Raw genomic sequence first — 22989 nt, forward strand, 5'->3', positions numbered from 1 at the left:
CAACAACAGCTGTCTTCATCCCACCCGTAGTGTCATTTTCATTTTCTGCTGCTCTACCTCTGCAGAGCAGGTAAAGTATTCTACAGTACTTTCTGTTCTGAACATGGGCTAAATGAAAACTTGTTAAGAGATCTGTAAGTTAATTGTATTGTGTCAACAATTTTTTTGCAGCCACAAAGGTAAAGATCCAGTTGTAGCAAGAGCTGAGAATAAATGATAATCCATCCAAGCTGAAGGCAATGATAAGGGCAGACATTGGACTTTAGTGAGTGAAATTTTTATTTTAAAATGTTTTTAATTAATTTGGTTTTGGTTTTGTTCTTTCACTGGAACAAAGATGCGAGAGAAATAAACAAATTATATCACACCTGCAGTTTAATTTATGAATCCATCGAATCTAGTTTACCTTCATTTTATTTCTTTCATACGATACTTACAAGCAGAGTTTTATTGATCATCTTTTTATTCTTTGTGTTTTCTTGGGGATAGATCTGCTTCTAAATCAGGCAGATACTGCAACTGTCATCAAATACTTAATGGCTTTTCTTATCCTTGTGTCTTGAAATAATTCTGAAAAAAGATTTTAATACATTATTGTTTACTCAGTAGCAAATGAAAGTCCAAATAATGCAAGTGAGCCAGAATATTGAGAAATTTTAAAAGCTGCACTTTTCACAAGTTAAATAAATAAACTGCTATTTTATAGAGCTGTATTTATTAAAATTCCCCCTCTCTTTGCATGTCGGGCTATGACACACATTTTTCTCCTCCTTTGCTAAGCACAAAATGTCATCAAAGTTTATTATGATTTAAATTTTGGTTTTATCATCAAGAAATTTTTGCTTTATTTCCCTTCTGGTCTTCATATAATCATCTTTTCTTCTTATCAGAGTTGCCATTACTAATGGAAAAATTCTCTAATATTGAAATAAATGGATTTCAGCTACTGAGCAGTTTATGTCACATGAAATGATGAGAAAATACAGTTCAGGAAGGATGAATTAAGCTAAATTACCTCTGTCCACAGATGCTTCCTAGTAATAGATATTAATTTCCAAATTCATTCTCTGCATTCAAAAAAGAACTAATTATGCCAGTAATATCCAGGTAAAATTGCCAAGATTATGGCAGTGATCCTGCTTTTATAAGAGAGGAAGGCAGTAGAGACCAGCAGCAGTAGCAGCATTGATTTCTGTGCAGATATCAACTTTCTCTTCAGCCTAATATGTTGTGAAGAAAAGCCAGTTTTCACATCCCCAAAAACAGTCAATTCTATTATTGAAATGGATTTTATGTCTTGGTCATTCAGGATACCCTTTTGATTTCCTTGGAGAGTAAGAAGTTTAAGAATAAAATATTCTTTCACTTCAGAATACAAGAACTTTTGCCTGTTCCAAAAGGATGAGACATCTGTTGTAAGAATACAGAAATGGAAAGACATTTCTGTCCTATTCTCCAAAAAAGTATTAATCTTATTTATCACTGACAGAAAAGCTTCCAAATGTTCCTGAGTAAATCAAGATTTATAAAAAAAATTAAGTAAAAAAGTAGTAGAATGTTCAGTATGTTACTGAAGTAAAAAAATGTAGATTTTAGAGTGTTTAATACTGGGGTAAAGATAGAGGAAAAAACATGTAGCTCTTAGCTCTCCTTCTTCCTTCTTCTCCATAATTCTGCAGTTTTTAAGAGCACAAAGAGTGATTAGTTGAAAGTTAATCACAGTTTTAGTTACGTAAGTAGATATAGAAAACTTATTTGTTAATATATTAAAACAATATACGTGTCTATTGTTAATAAAGTAAAAATAGATATAAAGATGAAAGAGCCGTGTAGTTCAAAGCCATTTTGTGCCATCAGAGCCAAAGTGTGCCAAGTAATAATGATTTGAACTTGTACAAAAAGTCTATAAAGGCCTGACAAGTCTTTGATAATATCCTAATAAACACAAGAAACAAGATCCTAATGAATTTTAGAGTTTTCTTCCTGACACAGAAAACAGAGATAAACAGAACCCACCGTAAAAGAGTATTCTGAAAGAGCTTGGCTCAGAAGAGACCAAGAAATCCAAGTTTCAAGAAGTGCAGCAGAACCAAAACAGAGAAAAAATTTCATCTGTGTGAGGTGGGATCAAATCCTTATTTCTATTTTTAGTGAAAGAGTCTATAAATAAGGATGGAGTCTTCTTGGGCTAAACTTTTTTATATTTTTTATAGATATAGATCTAGATATCTTGATATCTATCTTTAATGTTATCAGTTTCTGAGTAAGGGAGTCGGAGAGACAGTAAAACACAGCATGAAGTCTCCTATATTCCTGTTTCATTTGGGAGTAATGAACATAGCATGACATCTTGTAAGTTTCTCTGTAGAGTCTCTCAGTCCCAGTAATGTGGTGATCAATTTATAGAAGCAGAGAAGACCCCCTGCATGGGCTTGTGCTGTTTAGCCCTCATTCTGCTGAGATGTTTGTGTAATGATTTTTGGCTGAACTTGTTCAGTGAGCAAATTTTAGACACAGGCTCACATTGTTTGTGCTCTCCTCTTCCAAACCAATAGGCAGATGGTAGCCAAAGAGATATCCAGAAGAAGCAGCCAGAGGCAGAGCCTGGCACCCTTGTCTAAGATTTATGGAGGAGGAGGACACTGATGCTATGAGATGAATGACCCCACAGTAATAATTGTTTGGCTCCTAAGGAGACTCTTAAGAGATGTGCACAAACACCAACCTGTCATTGTTTTTCAAGAGGAAGACAAAGAACAGAGTGAGGACCCACAGCAGCTGTTCCTTTCCCCCTGGGCTGCACACAAGAAATCCTGATCATACACTCTCCTCTTGACACATTCCTCTTGATTCTTGTTGGTGTTTAGGCTTGAGAAGATGAGCAAGTGCTAACCTGTGACAGATACCATCTCTCCTTCCATAAAGTCTCACCCTGAGTCTTGTTGCTTTAACTGCTGAGACAACCATGAGCATAACCTAGACAAACAGTCCATGACACAGCAAACATGAGGAGGTCTTGCTTCAAACACAAGGAGTTGCTTCAGAGCAGTTTTATGCTATTCCTTTTAATCATTTTGGAACTGAATAGGGTGAAGTTTTTTACCCGAGTTTTTAAAAACAATCCTCAACAGAGAACTACTAAGAACGTGAATGTGGAACAGCAACACTTGGGAAAATCAGAAGCAGCTGTAGCAGCTCCTCAGCTTCATTAGTGCTTCAAAAATCCCTGCTCTCACTACTGGGCAGTGACAGATCCTTTTCAGTTCATTTGCATGTCTTTGGCTTTCAACTTGATTCCAAAATTTTCTTGAAAGCTGCCTCTCATGGTTTTTGGCAGCACAGTGCTAAACAAGAGACTGTAGAGGATAATGCTTATAACTGATTGGACTGTACATGCTCACTGAATGAATATTAATTGAATATTAGAACTATAATTTTGGTTAGGTCAAAGTCAAAATTGAAGTTAGTAGCAGGATGTTGGGAACAAGAACAGAAGGATGGATGGATGGATGGATGGATGGATGGATGGATGGATGGATGCTTTTTCATAATAAAGCATGAAAGAGTAAAACACATCATAATCCTGTTTTTTCCTATTAGAATTTTCTGTGCTTTTTCCTATCCAGTGCCAATTTTTTTTCCATACACGGTCAATCCTTTTTGCTTCATTGTTTCCCCTGTAAGTATTCAAGTTTATCCAAACAAAGGAAGTACAAGCGACATAGAGAATTTCTGCATCCCAACCTTCAGGAGTCTGTCTGAAGCCTTATTTCTAAATCCAAGATTTATTTTCATTCTCTGTCAGACAGTGTTGATTACCAAGTTAGAGAAATTGATTCATGAGGAAAGGTTAAGGAGCTAAATACAAATAGCTTGGCTGCACGATGACTAAGACAGATGGGAGCATCGTAATAGGCTGCAGAGTACGATTGCACTGAGAAGGAAGGGCCTCTGGGGGAAGGCATAAAACATAATCTGGCTCATTTTGAGTCTTCCAATTGTCACCAGAACCATTATGGTGAAAAGGGAAGCAGGTGGCTGCTTTACATACTGTTTTGAATTTAAACAAGTCTCTGCAGAAGCACTTAGTTAGTTCTGGGTTATCACAAGAGTGCAATATTTGCCCTGCTCTTTTAGATCAAAGCTCCATCCAGCTGCAATGCCATGGATCTGATGCTCTGGAGCTGAGCAAATGTGCAGGGTTCCTCCCCTTGGTCTTCTCCCAGTTCTCAGCAGTTTGTGGCACAGGATTTTCTAGAGGTTTTATTAAGACCATTACATTTAACAACTACAAATTAACCCAGCCCTCCATTATCCCTCTATTTTTAAGCCCATTATTATTTTTGACACTGGAAGTGATTTCCCCAGTTTAGTTATGCATGGAATCCAGATGTTGTCTAATCAGTAGATTGTGTGTTCTTGGCTGTTATATTGAAAGATTTAATGGTTGTTTTTTCATTCTTACAGAAAAAGCTTTATTTCACTTGTCTTTTTTCTAGGCTGTGTGGTCATGGTCTATGTGGTCACTTTTCTTAAATTCCTCCCCTGAACAGCAATTCCACACTTCCCATTATGTTTGTTGCCTTTTTTTTTTTTTTTGGTTCCCTTTTAAAAATCAAGTATGTATTTTTATTATATCTGGGGTGTACCCAGTGCTCAAGATGTGAGGCTTCCATAAACTGTGATCCTCTTATTAGTGGATTTTTTGACTGCTGCTGAGCAGGGATGACATTCACAATTCTGTACTGTGACACAGCATCTCTTTCCTACATAGTGGTAATAAATCATATTGTGTTTGTGTCAGTGTGGTTGTTTTGTCCCAGGTGTTTTACCTTGAAGCACTGGATATTGAAAATGGGTTATTTTCTCTTCCAGTCTAATATTTGGAGATGTGCAGCGGGGGGAGATAACTCTTTTACTTCTCTGTCATCGAGTATAAGAAGAAATATTTTTCTTTCCTTTTCCAAAGTCAAGCCTTCATGGAGATGATGGATTTTAAAAGGGTAATTCTTGCCTTGGCCCAAGAGCCAGAGCCACGGCATTATTGGACAGGCAAGAATTCATGTTTTCAATGTTCTTTCTCTGTGTGCAACATCTTACTGCATTCGGGAGCAGATATAATGTGAGAAAGATGAAGAGTCGAGGATTTGTATGGGTGGAAAAGAGGGAGAGAAGGAGCAGATTTGCAAAGGGGAAGACAACAACAGAGAAAAGGCAAGTCTGTTCACTGTAGCAATACTTTTGGTAAAATATCTACAGGTTATTTTAGACCATGTGGGATGCACAAAGAATTGATAGGGTTGGAAGCTATATAGCACAGATGTAAAATCAAAGTTCAATTAAACACATGTACAAGTCGCCAGAGTTTGCAAGGAGCTTTGTCAATCAGTGCACAAACCTTTATTTTGTAATGAATATAACTTTAACCTAGAGAGTAGCATACATGATTTCTAAAATCTCTCTGATAAAACCCCTTTGAAACTGAAAGGACTCCGAGTTCTGTTTACATCAATACCTTCCTAAGCAAGCAGGACCTGTAGAAGAGCATGTTCTAAAAATAAACAGTTTCTGTTCCAAGATATTCACAAGATTAGAAGAATACAGGAACCTGAGAAAAAGTGCATTAGTATACATCCACAGTTTGTGCTATTCAGTAGCTGTCATACTATATGTAAAAAGTGATGTTCAGCAATTAGCATATTAATGCTAACATCTCAAACTATAATTTAACTATAATTTAACTGCAGGCTGAGACAGTAAAGATAAGAAATTGTCAGGCACTCACTGTTCTTTAGGAAATGTAAAAATGAGAATGTAACTTGAATATGTCATGGTACACATTTCACTTTAAAATCTTCAGAGGCTTCCCAGAAAAAACCCTCAAATATCTGTATTTTAATCCTTACGTATGTAAAAGAATATCTCCTTGTGTTATGATTGTGAGCTGGAAAACTGTAGCTGGATGAAAAAGATTTCCTTAAGTAAAAACAAAACACCGCCTAGTGTACTAATATGTGACATTGTTCATGAAAAGCACTTTTAATATGAAATCCTAATTATAAATTATGTTTTTCAACAAAATCATGACATGAATTTAAACGCACAGTCAAAATAATGCAGTTTCATTGATAGTGCTATGGTGGACACTGTAATATTTTCAAAACCACTGACAAGCAGCTCTGGGTAATTCTGTAAAAAGTAATAGAATGCACCTTCATATGCATAGAATACCTTATTAATATGTATTTTATCCAAACATTTTGACATCTATTTTTAATGAACTCCCTCCCACCCAGTGCAGAGAAGACATTTGTAACCTAAAATAAATCAACCTACCAAACATTTAGTTGCAGGGTATCAACTGCCACTTATGACAAAGTGCTTTCTCTACATCTCTGTTTTCCTGTAATCAAATTACAAATGGAGGTCATGTTTTTGTTTTTTTTTTTATTATTCATAATATGTCATTGAATTCAGAGAGACACTGTAATTTCATATGCTTTAAATTTCTGTGCTTTTTTTCACTATGTAACTTAGTTAGGAAAAAGACAAATGTTATCCAATTTCCAGATTTTTTTCTTTATTTTAGAAGGAAATTTATCTCTACAGAACTGGGTGTCTTTAATATGATGATTTTGATTTGGAATGGTGAATTAAGACACTGATGAACATGAACCCTTTTTTACATGAAGGAAAAAATGCATGAGCTATTTTTCTGTTTTGCTCTATGGGAACAATTCCAAGCTCTCCTGGTTCATATACAGCACTGTGAAATAAGAAAATTTGAATACTGAATGCAAGTGTTATCCTATTGCAGTATGTTTTTTGTGGTGTCCCTCGTTTTCAGGATTCATGGACTTCATGATAAAGAAAAAGGAAAAGCTAAATATTACTTTGTGACTTCCATATTAAAACCACTTCTACTTTTATACAATGCTTCAGAAGGAAGATTAATAAAGCTGCTTTCTAATTAATATCTTTCCTATTCCTGGAACTACAAAAAATGCTGAAATACAAGTGATATTGGGATACATTTGTGTATGTCATCTCCATAACTGGCTTTTTAACTTTCATGATTTTTTTTAATGTCCTTGCTAATTCTTTTCTGTTGGACAGAATATCAGCCAATAAATGAGGTCAAAGAAATCAATTATCCACTGTATCACCACAGCATTTTGTGTATTTAATTTTTGCTCTAGATAAAGTCATGTGCTATTCTAATTCTTGTGCATCAGGCTTACATTACTCATCTTTGCAGCCAGTCCCCTAAAACTGTAGCCTATTTGTCATCTCTCATTTGCACTGACAATGTCAACAACTGCTCCTGCTGAACCCACAGTCACAGCCTCCATTAACTTGTATTTTAAATTTACTGACAAGTATCTTGTGCTGCCCTCCTTCTTGGAATAATACAATTTTTAGATTACCTTGGGGTTTTTTTAAGAATATTTTTTCCAGATTTATGTGAAAAGCATCTTCATTGTTCTTTTTCAGTCTCCTGCACGTGGTGACTACCAAAGCCTACAAGAATATTTAAGCCACTGCCAGCTTTTTCCACTGACCTTTGCATTGAAATGTTGAATGTCTTTGCGAGGCTCAAAACATCAGCCTGACTGACAATTGCAAACAAAATTCAGTCAGAGCAAAGTGACTTTCTTTATGAACAAAACACAAAACTGCAGTAAGAGCAAGTGCTGGTGAATGTATTGGATGAGACTGAAGGAGCCAAAGGGAAGTACCTTGGAGCATTGCTTTTAAAGCCAAGTTGTCGGTTGTGTTAAGTTTTCAGCGAAATCTGGGGAATTCAAAGGAGAACATGCTGCTGGCATATTGACCTGCAGGCTGGCTGAGACAAAGCACCCTTGAGCTCTCAGGATTTTGTTTAATAACTTACAGGACTAAAACACAGTATCTGGGACAAAAAGCACACGTCTCTAAGAAAAGATGTTTGTTCTTTCCAGGACCTTCTCATACTTAAAGACAAGCACTTAGAGACTGAGCACTGTTTTCAGTGTCCAGCTTTACCGCAAGCAAGGCAAGACAGATCCGCTTTGGCTCAGGGAACAGTGATTACTTTTTCTACCATAAAAGTAGCTCATTCAGCTCCCTTTTCCTGAGATACAGAGAAGCAATTTTTCTCAAGTAAAGGGAACTTTCTTGTCTGTATGTAAATGCACCATATTTTTCCCTGAAGTTTCTTTTCAAAGAAGCACTGATTACAAACAGAAATCATTATTCCCAATATCTAAAAGGATCAATAAGGATTTGGTTTTTGAATATATTTGTCTGGCTGCTACTGAATCTGCATGTGATGCTCATAACCTGAAGTGAAAGATCCTGACAGCTATATTGGTAGTCATAGAATACCAAGGACAAGAAGTGAGCTGCGATGGATGCACAATGGGAAGATTCAGAACCTGAGGCTGCTGCGCTTAGGGGAGCTGAGTAATAAATAGAAGCACAGTGAGTGTGCTTTCAGAGGCAGTGGCCTCTTTACTAATGGTTTTGGTGGAAATCCCAGTCAATCTCTGGGAGGAATCCCATGTAAAAAGTTGTTAGCATTTGTCCTTCATATTGCCACATGCACAATGTGACTGTCACAAGCACAACATGAAAACCTTGGGAAAGCTGTGACTTTATTTAGAGGAGGGTTAATTTCACCTAATGCTAGTATTCTAAAAGGTCAATATCTCACCTAAGTTCATTGTCTGGTCTCCTTATTAACAGAAAGGCAGCAAGAGAGAACCTTCTCCAAAAGATCATTTATCCTACATATCTTAGACATCCATCTCAGGAGAGAATGGGTGAATTGCCTGTAGATGCCTCTTTGTCCCCTTGTGATTAGACTGCTATTCTAGGCAAGAATGTACATTAAATTTCTGATTGGCTAAAGTTAAGTAAATTGAATCCCAGGGATATCTGTCTAAACAGCAGAACACATTTTGCTCTGTTTTCTATCATAATAAAATTTTGTACCATGCATTTGTACCATTCACTCATCTACAACTCTCTGAAAGGGGGATGTAGCAAAGTGGGGTTGGCCTCTTCTCCCCAGTAACAAAATATGGGATGAGTGGAAATAGTTTCAAGTTGTGCTAGGGGAGGTTTTGGTTGGGTATTACAAAAAATTTCTTCACATAAAGGGTTGTCAAGCATTGGAATAAGCTGCTAAGGGTAATGGTTGAGCCACCAGCCCTAGGGACACGGTGTAGTGGTGGCCTTGGCAGGACTGGGTTAATGGTTGGGCCTGAAGATCTTAGAGGTTTTTTCTGACCTACATGATTCTATGATACTAGGATTTTGGTAATATTATTGCTTATACAATATTCAAAAACTATTTGAAAACTATTTGTCAATTTTTAAAAAAATCAAAATTATAGGTAATAAAAGAATAATATTGATTCTTAACTTAATTTAGCTTCTTAGTTGGATTATGTAGTGTGTTTTAATGCAGATAAAGGCTTAACAGGAAGAAAAATATTGTGATGTGTGGAATCAGGCAAATTATGCTTGCAGGTGTCAAAAGACACAGAAGACTTGTTTATAAAAGTAAAGAAAACATTTCTTTCTAAGCAACACATAAATATATCCTGTCGTCTACTCTAATAATTGCAAGATCTTTGGAAGCCTGCAGGTGTTTCACAATGAATACAAAGTATACAGAGCATTACAGCAATAGTATTCCCATTTTTTTTTTTTCCTCAAAAAACTCATCTGTTTCATTATTAAATAGGTGTGATCCTCTCTTAAGCTGACTGTGGTGTATTCAGGGTGGATTTTCCCACTCACTATGATAGGACAGAATTCCAGATAATCAATCTCTTGTTGCAGGCAGTCCAATGTGGTAAGAAACCTTGGGAAATTGAATTTACTTTCCCTTGTCATGTGCTGGCAGATAGAGTCAGGTAAAGGGAAAAGCTGCATACCTGGATCAGAGAGTGGGAGAGCAGAAAATGCACTATACAGCTGTTTGATGGATGGGATCATGGGTGGGAATGATCACCAGCAATTGGTACGGCAAAGGAACAAAGAAACAATAAAAACTAAAGACCAGGAGAGACTGTGGAAAGGCTGATTAAATTTTTGTGGGTTTTATGCCTTCTAAAGAATAAAGGTGTAAGCAGGCAGTCTCTGGTGGAATGTACATTTGGAGTGAACAAGCTGCGGCTGGACTCCAACAAGGTATTGGTGTTTTGGCTGGGGTTTTCCAGCTCTCAGAGGCAACAGGGGTAGGGTCTGTCCTGAGAACCCTCAGCCAGGTGCTCTGGCTGTTCCATGAAGCAGTGGTGTCCTGGGCCACCTTTGTATCTGGATCTCTTGATAGCAGTATTGTACAGGACCTAGAGCTGATCCCAACCGTATCACCTTACAGCATACAACTGGTGAAATATTTTATAGGTCAATTGCTCAATCCATTGCTTGATACTTCAGAGGGATCTCTGATGACTTCAGTAGTGCCATATTCATGCTACAGGTTTGCAAAGGAAAATGGTATAGAAGCTACATCTGAGCTGGGAGCACCAATGCTCCATAGAAAATCATGTATTCCTAGACTCCTCAACTTCCAGGTTGAGGGCCACGGCCACTGCACACTTTTATCTCCAGTCTTGTGAGCTCTCTCAGATGTAACTTTTTATAAGCATCCAACTTACCCAAGAATCCATATTCCACTCACTTTGAAGCACCTGGAGTACCTGCCTGTATAATTTCCTTGATATCAGGAAGAATGGGGAGAGAAGGAGCAGCAGTAGATATGACTCTCAGAGCGGGATTGTTATTACATTCTTTGAATGCTTAAGTAATAAAATAGTCATTGTGATCAGTTAAAAATGTATAAAAACCCTCTTGCCTTCAGGAAAGTAACGTTCAACTTTCATTTCCTCCAGAGACAAATATCAATTCAGAGGAGCAGGAGAAGATAGAATGGAATGAACCAGGTTACTGTAAGACTATGGGGTCATAACCATGTAGTTCTAAATATTGTTGCAAAAGCTGGAATATTAAATCTCACTGGGTGGAGAGATGGATGCAGTCCAAGGGCAACCTAGAGGGAAATAAGACTGAACTAATGAATGTCTGCTCTCTCAGTAGTATGTAAAGAATGTCTCCAATATTGTGCTCACTAAAATAGTGTCTCTGGGCAATGTGAGAATAATCATAGGTAGAAATTGCACTTCCTTCCAAAAATCACATGAAGAAGAATAAAAATCATGTCTGAGAAAACGTGACCTGTAGATTTCAGCAAGCTGTCTCACTCTTAATGACATTTGAGTATCTTCTGAGATTTCCTGACATAATGAGATTTTAGACTGGGTTAGAGGATGTCTTTATTACCTTGAATTCTGTGGAACTGCTGATTACCTTCTGATTTCCCTCTCTGTTCATATTTAGTTTTGTGGAGGTTCTTTATTGAAGTTGTTAAAAGAATATATTTGACTACATCTCTTTTGACAGAGCTATGAAATATACTTTTTTTGAAAAATTTAACTAAAGTTTACTCAGGTGAAATAACCCCTGAGGATTATCCCTTCAATTTAAAAGATAAGACTAGAACAGTACATTTTATGATTCTCCTTAGGAAGTAGAACTTGTGAGAATTAATGTTATCCTAAAGCAAAGATCACAGGATCACAGAATAACTGAGATTGGAAGGGACCTTTGGATATCATCTACTCCAGCCCTTTGCCTCAGAACAGGACTGGATAGACCACAATGCTCAGGACCCCTTTATAAATACCTACTATGACAAATCACCTTCACTGTATTTAGACATTATTTCAGAATTAGCTGCTCTCACCTTCCCCAGGTGAGAGGTGATGCTCAAAACTTTTAGTTCCCATAATCCTTGTTCTTGCTCCACTTGAAGACAGAAGTGACATTTTCTTTCCTCCACTTCTCAGGAAGCCTCTCTCAATTGCTATGGCTTTCACAGTGGCCTCTTGATGACATCTGCCACCTCCCTCAGTGTTCATGGGAGAATGGACTTGTTCAAATGTTCCCTAACCCAGTCCTCCATCAAGAGCAGTTCTGCCTTTTTTTTTTACCTCAGGAAGGTAAAAACTTTGATTCTGGTACTGTTCAGATGTATCAGGTGCTTTGCTTGCACCTTAATAACTCTTATTGCAATAGTGTACATATTTAGCCCATTCTGACGCAGGTTTTCAGCCTGTAGGCTGGCATGGGTTACAGATAACATCTATCTTAATATTCACAGATCAGATCAGACTACACTGATTAAAAAAAAAAAAAAATAAAAAAAAATAAAAAAAAAGAAAAATACTGAAAACAGGAAAAATAACTTCATACTTTCCCCACAACTTTTAGAAGTGGGTCAATAAGACACTAGTTAAGTGCATGTCTGCATTTTTGATAAAGGCAATGACCAAAAAAAGCTGTATCAAATTGGCCAAGTTTGAGAAAAAAAAATTCAGGGTCATGGTCTCAGCTAGAGGGAAATACTTAAATGACAGGATGATGAGGCATCTAATTTCTTGGACATCTGAGCAGAATTAATAAACTTGAACTAATTGTTCAATGCCATTTGGTGACTTCTTGGACCAATCTATAAAAATTTCTTGATTATTTGCCACTAGTCCTATAAGTATATTCATCTTACTGAAAATGTTTTGTTGAATTATGCTTTGTCTCATTGAGTGCCGCTGTGAACAGTACTACATCACTAGTAGTTCTAGTCATGCTATCACTAATCATGCTATTGAGTGAAAAAAGAAACTTCAACACCTCTTGAAAATAACTTTGAGCATTGCCTTTGTCATATCTGTTTTATACACTTACCCATTCCACCTTATTCTTCCTCACTATACCACCATTTATTCCCATAACACCCAGGTGAAATATGCTGCTCCATTTCTTTTTGGAGATCATAAGGCACCTTGGAGGCAGCCCTCTCATGTCTGCCAGAGCCCTGTTCTGGCCAGCAAAACTCTCCCAAATGGAAGTTCCTTCCTAGAAATGACAAGTGTTTTAATGTGAAGTTACTTGCTGTGTAATACAAGGAAATATTTCCTGCCCTTTCCAAAGGAAGAGGCCACTAATGGCCTTTGTACACCTCTCTTTCCAGCAAGTCACAGGCATTTGAAATGGGACTGTAGACAGAAACATTGTTTACTGGTTCATTTCTAGTAAGTACAATTTAAAAATATTTCCCCCTTCTTGTCCTACAGTGGTATTTCAGATATGTCACTATCCTGGTGTTTGCAAACTGACCAGTATTGACAAGAAGTAAGAGAGACTGGAACCTCTGCCACCAGAAGGCTTTAATTCCAGATGAAATGCTAATTCATCCTGATAAAAACCCCACCTGTATCTCCTTGCATAAACTTACTTCCTCAATGTTCTTGCACTGCACTACAGTCTAGAATGGTAACCTTGAGTCACTTAGAGCGCACAGAATGTTACATATTATGTTACATATCCACATAATGGATAAATATGCTCTAGATTGATCAAAATCATAGAATGTGTTCCAAATATTGCTTGAAAAAGATTGAAGTAAATCCAATTTAAAGCGTCACTCACTAGTTTAGGACAAAATTTTTGGAAGAACACAGGGAAGCATTGCTTCAATCACTTTTGCACTATGCATTCATCCTCCTCTGATTGCATGAGAGCTTATTTACCTTGAGAAGAGAGTTAAGAATCTTGATTATGAACTGTGTCAGCTCCTTGTCCTTTCAAGATGTACTGTCTTTAAAACAGTGTGTGCTGAGAAGAATCCCAAAAATCCTACACAAATTAAGAATGTTACAGTTAGTCCCTTCCAAATATTCTGGAGCTTAGGGCAACCTACACAGTTTGCCTACTGGGTACTGCACCAATACTAAAAAAGAAAGATCTTAAACACATGATAGGACATGAACTAAATAGATAATCTAAAAGTCTAGAAAAAAAACCCCAAAACAACAAAACCCACAAAAACAAACAAATAAGAAACCAAAACACTTAACTAGCCTGTATCCTTTCAGGGAGGATTTTCCAAAGAGAGTTAATTTCTCTGCACAGAGAAAGAGCCTAACTTCTCATCATGTCAAAAAAAATTCCCCTCTCTCAGTTATCCCTCTACTTCTGTAATCTAGCAATGCTAAAGGACACCTACAAGAGTCAAGTGTCAGCCTGAGACCAGATAGCAGAAAAAACATTGAAATAAAAAAGTGCAGTTTTGCAATTAAACTTAATTCTCTCCTTTTGCATTGTCTCCTTCATTTCTCTTTCTTTAATCCTGCTCGTATTATTCTGACAAGGTCTTTTGTAAACTCCCAAGATGCCAACCTGGAGCTGACAAGAATAGTGGCAAAAATACCTAAAGCACAAATTCTTTTGACAGACTAACAGGAGTCTGTTGTCTGCCAGGATCACCTTTCATTTTTCCTGTGTGCATTTCTTCTGCTTTGCCCTCTGCAGACACCTCAGCGACAGCCTGGGGGTGTCAGGCATAATTGTGCAAAGACATGGAGAAGGAAAAGAAAATGGTAAGTGTCAAGTCTATCCCCTGACACTTAGAAAGAGAAATCATGGGAAAGTGGCCAGTTAGCTCCCCAAGTCTTGATAAGTTTAATTGATTTCTAAGTATTTTCATAGCTATGATGAAAGATATGTGTGTTTGTGATACAACAAAGCGTTCCCTGAAATCAATTACACTCTTTATTCTGACTTCAGTGGGCTGAAGTTTGACTCGGGTTTCCATCATGAGAGTTCTGTAATATGCATTTTTAAAGGATTGATAAAAAACCTCATCATTCCACTAGCATGTGAAAAAGAGGCAACAAGGGACATTCTGGAGTTTTGTATTAGAAACACAAGATCAGTAGAGCATGAAAGCTCATATATGTGCTCTTATAGAAAATAAGATTTATTTTTCTTTGGCAGTTACTAATGCTATAATTCCTACTATTACTGATCCCAATGCTTTCTGTTGTTCTTCTGAAGAAAATGTTCTCTGGCATCACTAGTCCTGATCATTCAGTTATATTGCTAATTAAGTCCAAACAGTAATGCTTAAAGGAAGTACAGATCAGCACACTCTGAAAAAGGGTAACTATCCAAAGATAAACCACTGATTTTGATAGAAACTGAATCAAACTGCAGCATTTAGCTAACATATCCCTTTGAATTTTTGTCATTCTGAGTGGGTTTTATTTTAAAACAGAGACTCTCCCCTTCAGAACTGGAAAGCTGACATCCTGTATCTATGTCCACGCCATTTGACATTCTTTCATGGCAACTTACCTTCACTGCCATTTCTGACAAATGCTGATGTGGGTATGTCAGCTGTCTATGCATATGACACAGACATGATGATATGTCATAGAGAAAAAACAGACTGAAATAATAATAGATGTAAATAAAGAAACAATGATGTTTCTGTGAGCATTGTGTTAGACTAGTTGATGTTATCTCTGCTTACTCATCATCAGTAGCTGGAGCTTTCATGGCAAGGAAAGTACAATGTTCCACAGGTTTGAAAGGTCAAGTTTAATTTTCCAAACATCAGTAAGTTTGTTTTCAACACTTCAATGGAAAATCAAATTCACTTGAGCAAACTTGTCATATAAATAACTTGCAGTACTGAAGACACAAATTCAGAGTAAAATTGGGCAAATTAGAGTCCCTGCTGGGTAAAAAGAGCTAGCATACCCTGGAAGACAGAAGCAGCTGGCTTGAGTGGCCACAGCATTCTTAAATGGGATGTTTTCTAAGTAACCAAGGGCAGGCACATATTTTCAGATAGAATAATGCTAATGTGTCTAATGTTATTTGGCAGTTTAATATTTTTTTATTATATAACATTTGTGGAAGGAACTGCATGAGGGAGGAAAGAGTGCAATGGCTCAAGTTCCATGCAATAATTTTGGCACTGGCTTTCACTAAGTAACTGATCACTTGGAAAAGGAGAGGTTCACCCAGCTCTTGGGAAGTCTGAATGCAAATGGTGCCACCCATTCAGCATGACAATCACTGGGACTTAAGGCATCACCTTGTGGCCACTGACCTCAGTACTGCCACCACCATGATGGCAATTGTCACAAACTGGAAGTCCTATTACATGGTGTAGCGGGTTCATGTGGGATGTCCTGCCAAGAAGGAATGGGGCCTATAGCCTAGCCAGTGACAGGTCTGCCCTGCTTTCCTAACCCATCACTTACTGCCTTTTGGAGTTGATAGTTATGATATTTATAATAGTGACACACAGACCCAGAGAAACTGGGGTTAAATGACCTCAGAAAAACTTGTAACAGCTGACAAATCTTTCAGGAGATTAAGCACTTCATTTAAAAAGGTCTTTTTTTTTTCCTAATGTAACTTACACTGTAATACTGACTTAATGCATTATCTTTTTCCTTCTTCTCAAATTTCCTTTTCTCATTCTTTTAATTTTCCTTCGCATTCATTCCTTCTTTTCCTATGCAAGCCACCAGTTGAACTGGCAGTAAAGAAAAGGGATGAATGGGTTGAGAGTTGGGGACATAGAAAAGAAAGGAGTATGGGATAAAATCATAGGAAATAATAAAAGAAAATATGAAACATGAGAGCAGACACTTCAAAATCAACACTTTCCAATAAAAGGCACAGTAAAAACTATTGCAACTATTATAAAGAAATAAAAATATTGCCTAATTTTACATCAACAGAATAAAAAGATCAGAAAAAAATGTTTCTTTTTCAAGTTCCTCATCATGACTACAATGCTGCTGGAGAATGCACTCTGCCTTCTATTGAGGAAATTTTTTCAGTATCCAAACTTTTACAAAAGGATCCATATAGAAATGCTATATGTGGATAGAACAAGATTTCTTACACTTGTGTCTTGTCTGGCTGATAAAGGAATATTTTCAGCACTGTCCACCATTTATTACCTTAGACATTCAATTGATGCAGCTCATCTTCTCTTGTGTCAATTTTCATCAAGAACATGTTCTGGTTTGTCTTTAATCTGTATTTATGCCCAAACAGAACATATCCAGTTTTATTACATTTAGTTTGAAATAGCCCCATGAAATAGATGGGACACATATCTAACTTAAAGAAGCAATTTTTGTCTTGATTCTTATCTCCGGTTACTACAAGTCACAGATAATTCTTCTAAGGTTAGTGTAGCTACATGAATAAAAATCCAGCTAACAGAAGAAAGTGCTTGCTCCTGTTAAGCATTTGCGACTTTTCCTAAGCAAGGCTTTGATAATATAATCAGGAGCAGTGATAAACCCTTAACAGATACCTATTGTTCACAGTCAAATGACCTTTTAGGTCAGCTGTTCAATTACCATGACTTACTACACAGTGGTGTCTCTTCCATTCAGTGCCTGGTGTTGAGTGGTATGTTCCTGACAAGCAGAAGAAAATCCAATTATCTACTTTTCTTTCTTGCATCTTCAGGAAACGTTAGCATTTTTAATACAGCATGTGGCCATACAATACAGAGGATGGTAGGGCACCTTTAAGAGAATTATATTTTTGTAACTTTTTCATAAAGTTCTGAAAGATAGAACCAATTTTCTGCTGTAGCTATCTTAAGAAAACAGCTTTAAATCTGTGCCTGGACAGATTCTGTGGGATAATGTTGTGAAAAAGTAACAGAGAAAATGCTATTGGATTTCTTGTTCCAATCCTTTTGGACCAATCACAGCATCTTAGGAGGGCTGCTGTGTATTAAATGGCAAGAAATGTGAGCTACCTGTCATACAGTAATTGTTCCTCTGAAGAGGAAACTTGCATGCCTTTCACAACTCTTCTGAAGCCCCTTGCCAAAAATCCAACAGAACCAGATAAATGGTCATATTCGAATTATAGGACACATTCATCTCCTGAGAGCAGAGAGACTTCTGTGTCATTCTTTTCTCCACAACAGTCTACCTCAGACTGTTTTGGAGGTTTAAACAATGATTTTCATAAAACCCCACCCAAAAATCTCAAACCCACTTAGGGTCTGTCCACTTTATTTTTTTGGCTTATATGCTTGTAACAGCATTAGATTGTATATGACTTTGTTGACTTTTTGTTGTTGTTGGTTTTGCCATTGCTTCATGGTAGGAACAAACTTGGCAGGAATAAACTTGTTCAAAACCACCACTGTACCTCACCCAAACTTGCAAGCTTAGAAATACTTCTGAATCACTCATTTTTGATACAGATTCAGCTTGCTTTTGTGGTTATTTCTGGAGTAAAGTGTGAGAATCTGGCTGGATTCTTGATATTTTAACAACCAGTGTAGTTTTCTGTTCTTTATAAACCATAATAAATGCAAGTGGGAGGATTTTTTGAGGAAGAATAAAGAGTGCCCTGGGAATATGTTTCATTGTCTTGAAATGCCATGGAAACCTTCTGACCTTTAAATGTAAACTTTCCAATTTGCAGGAAGAGGTTTAGCCAAAAGATTCTCATTAATATTTGTGGCAGCTAAGAAGCTGAATGCTTTTGTGCTGGGCTGAGATTTACCTCTATGCCACAGACTATGAAATTGTATGAGGGAAGTCAGAGATGCTGCTTATGCCAAAAGTCCTCTCAGAATTAATTTTCCAAAGTTCTCTTACAACAGGTATGGACATATCCTGGACTCATTTAGTGTGGTCCTGGTAGTTTAAAATCTGATGGCATCCTGACTTGAGGGATTCAAAGATTTACTTAACATTTCTATGGTGCTAGAATGTCAAGTGCCTTTTGTCCAATAAACAAAGTGCCTTTTTATACGATACAATGCCCAATTTCTTGAAAGGCAAAGAACCTGTGGAAGTACACCTGCTGCTTCATCTGTAACATTTTCTATTCATTCAGATGCATCAAAATCTGACAAAATATTCAGACTCTGGGAAGACACTTATTTCATCCGATGATTCAGGTTTTACTTTTCTCTGAATTTTGCCAATTCCTTAGCAGTAGGTTTCTTAGTTAGCACTGTGGTATATATATAATTGCTTTTATTTCATTATCAATAGTAAGGCAGTTAAACTTTTCAAGAACATTAAACTTTAGAGAACCATATATTTTTAAGGTGATGTTATTCTAAGCTGTGTTGCAAGAAGTATTCCTAGAGAAGTTTAAGAACTGAGTGAATTACTTTCTCAAAGGCAGGATGAAAAGTCACTCTGACTTTGTGGACCAAGACTTCGTGTTGGTATGGTATTTTCATAGCACTGATATGTGAAAACAAGTAAATTAGTTCCAGATTTGCTGCTATGACCTCACTAGGATAATCCACTGAAACAAGCTGAGAGCTGAAGGTCAGAAAATAACACCTGTGTTCAAAAAAACTTACAGAGTTGGAAAAGGGCTTGGGGGCAGTTTATGGCTATACAAGAGACTGGTAAAATGCAGATCATATTTTATTTTTATTTACAGGACGTATTGGGTTAGGGCTCAGGTTCTCTCTCAGCTCTTTGGTAAACTTGGTGAGACTGAAAGAGAAGATAGCAATCTTTAGTATTGCTTGTGCAAAACAGGCTTGGTGAGGGCAAAGCCTTGCTGAGCCCTGGCCACACCATGGTGTTACCTCTTGTTTCCATTTATTGTCCTACACTTCTAACTAGTGACAGAGAAATGAGCTCACAATTTCTTCTCTTAGTCCTGAACATGCTCACTCTGATAATCTCAGCTATTTAAAAGTGTATCTCTTCTACCCAGTGGTCTCTCAGCCACCGAGAACAACTGTAGAAGATACTGTGGTTTTTCTCTGGGTAATCTGAGTTCAACAAAAAGGTGTCCTTTTGTTGTTGCAAATATGTATGCATGCCTCAGTGCAGCCCCAGCTCTTTTTTGCTCCTGTCTTCTGGGCAATGCCACTGCAGAGAAGTAAGGTGAGCCATGCAACCTATGAATCTTCTGTTGTTTAGTGTCTGGAAAGACCTCAGGAGTTTATTAAAAGTCTTGACAGCCATCTGACTTGTCCTTCTTTGAATTTCTCAGTGATAAAGGGACCTTAAACTTAGGCAAAACTAGAAGTAGTTGCTTGTTTCTCTAACTGGCAGATCAGGTGCAGGTGAAAATGTACTTTTCCCCTCCTGCCATTCCATATCTCTACAAACAGCCTGACAGCCAAAAGATAGCTAAGTGTTCAAGCTGGCCTGAAAGTAAACACACAATCCCACATTGTTGCTATTTGATAGTGCATAATTTGCTTTTCAAAAGGCAGGTGGCTACCACCAAGTGAGATTCCCTGAGATACAGATGGCACCTGCATAGAGCTGGGCTGAAGACCAAGTGCCATTACTGAAAGCATCTCAAAAGACTCTAAATGCTTGTGCTTTGGCAACAGAATTGAATCCTAAGTGACATTTTTAAGGTACTAAAATCAAATCACCTGCAGCAGTAGCAGAATGAACTTCATTTCCGAAACCTAAAGTGTCTACATTTGTTAGCATTGAGCTATTTCCATCAGTGTTTTCAAAAAAACCTGAACTTTTGTTGCCTGCTACCATTACTGTCTGTAAGATGCTGTGACAACAAGCTCTCCATGTGTGTAAGTTAGAAAATAATGCCACCTTTCTTCCCATTCTGGTTTAATGACTTTCAATGACTCCATTTATTTTGAAACAAGTTACAGCATACAGCAATTTTGCCACTCAATAGCTTTTGGGTGCAATCTGTTTTTTGACTTGGTAAATAGATGAAGCTCTCAAATGCCCTGAATTCTTTTACTAAAAAAAAAGGCTAGAGACAAATTCAAAAGGCAGCAAGCTTCTTCATCCTCCATGGTATTTTCCAAAAACAAAATAGAAAATCACAAAATATATGGATGATGTACCAAGTTTTCAAAGAAAGGAGAAAACTGGAAAAAGCCTAATGAAACTATATCACTAAAGAGAGCCTATGGTAGTTACATTATCTTGTGACTGAAGTATTTGTGCTGTGATGGAGTGCAAGTACATTTTTCTGAACAGGCTGAAAATGCTGCCACAGGAGAACAGGCTGACTTCAGCTCTATTCAATTGCTTTACTTTCAAGCAGTTTCTGATATTTCAAAGCAACTGACAGAATCAAGCCAAATTCACAAACTCAGTCATTCAAAAGGTATAAATTATGACCTTTAAGATCAGAATGGATGTTTCTATCCATACTGTATTGTTGTAGTAGATGAAAATAATCGACTTCTACAGAGAGGGGTGGTTTAAGACTGCAGTGTGTGAAAGGGTGATGTGAATGTTCACAAAGAGCTCACCTGCAGGTTGTACGAAGTCATCTGATCAGTGGCTGTAACCAAGTCAACGATGACAGATTTGTTATTGCATCTAGATGCTGGGGACCAAACAGTGCCAGAAATGATGTGGTGATATTGTAGGATTAATGTCAGACATCACATCCAGCTGGCAGAGTCACATACATTATTATTGCAGTGGGTATGACTTGAATTAAGCTTGCCCAGAGAACACTAAGAATAATACTGTAACAAGAAGTACCTATGGAACTATTTATGAAAATACATATCAAGGGAAAAGTATCCTTCATCAGTTGCTAAGTTAAAGAGAAAAAAAATTCCTGTATTTCTTATCAAGAAGTAGGATGTGGTACAAAGTGCTACCTCCAGAGATAAAATGTGTGATGCTGTATGTGCCAGCAGGGATCCATGTCACACATCAACTAAAGCAGACTTTCAGTGAGGAACTACAGAGTTACCTGACCATGTGGACAAAGTAGGTGTTAAAAAAAAAAATATAAAAAATTATCAGGAAATGAGATCTTGAAGCCAGGATGTAGTAGGAAATGCTTACTTGTTTAGTAGAAAATGAGCTCTAAACAAGATAAATAGTTAGAAAAACACACAGACAGACAGAAAAGCCAGGAGAGTAATAAAACTGAAAACTTTTCAAAGGCTGGATTTTCAGGAACAGAAGACCATTCTTTATGAAACAAAGCAAGATAGTATTTCCAGTCAGATGAAAGCTGCACCTTACTCTAAAAGAAAATCCAACGAGAGATTTAAAAGCTGGAGATACTGAAGTTTCCCATAACCACACTTTAAAAAGATGAAAACAAGTCCCCAGATTTGGCAAAGGAGTTTTCTGAGTACCTTCACAGCACTGAATCCACTCTACAGCATCTCTCCCATCAGGATCTGAAGAAAATAGCTGATACTAACTTGGAAGGTACTCAGCTTCCTGAGCTGTAAACTGAATGAGGCGTATGGAAATCACAAACACGTGTACTTTGTGCAGCCAAACCAAACATTACCTGGTTTTCCAATGGCATGAATTTGCAGTTATCCTGGCATAGGTAATGCCAGTAAGAACTGGGATTCGTCATTCTACATCACATCCAAAGCTGTGGTTCTCATCCATCTGATGCATGTGCTGGGATGTGTTCAAGGGCAAAACTGATCACCTTCTACTTTGGTATGCAAGTCTGAATATTGACTTCAAGAAACCCAAGGCACAGCTCATCACTGAAAGCTTTTCAGACTTATATTTCATTCTCATATCTGCATTAAAAATGATTTAATGAATAATTTTGTTCCAGGACTGCATTCATACATTTTTAATAAAATGTACATTTATTCCAACCTTAGCATTCTTCAGCATTCTGTATTAATTATGTACCAAAACCATGGAATGTTTAGTGCCCTAACTCATCATTTGACTAAGCTTACTGGAAGTTATGAATTCATTATCTTTTATTCCCTACATATCTCTGTGATGCAAATTTCTATAGTGGTGAAATATGTCTGAGTGCTTTGCTCCCTGTTAATATGGTATTAATATAACAATGAAGTTCATTACATTTCCAGATACCTTTTTTTACTAACACTAAATTAATGTTTGAATTTGCTTGATGGAGTCCTGCAGTTACCTAGGTTTGGTTTGCTTGGTTTGTTTGTTTTTTTTCAAGTTAATACAGCAGTTAAGATATTTGTTTTGGCGATATTGCCAGGTGAAACTTTTACTTTTGTGAGATGCTGGATGTTCTAAAGCACAGGTTAATTATTGCTACTTACAACTATACCTCTGGAAATCCATCTGTCCCAACAGTAAGGATTGCATAAAT

Source organism: Cyanistes caeruleus, chromosome 2 (genome assembly GCF_971803275.1).
Source record: "Cyanistes caeruleus chromosome 2, bCyaCae1.hap1.1, whole genome shotgun sequence".
NCBI lineage: Eukaryota > Metazoa > Chordata > Aves > Passeriformes > Paridae > Cyanistes > Cyanistes caeruleus.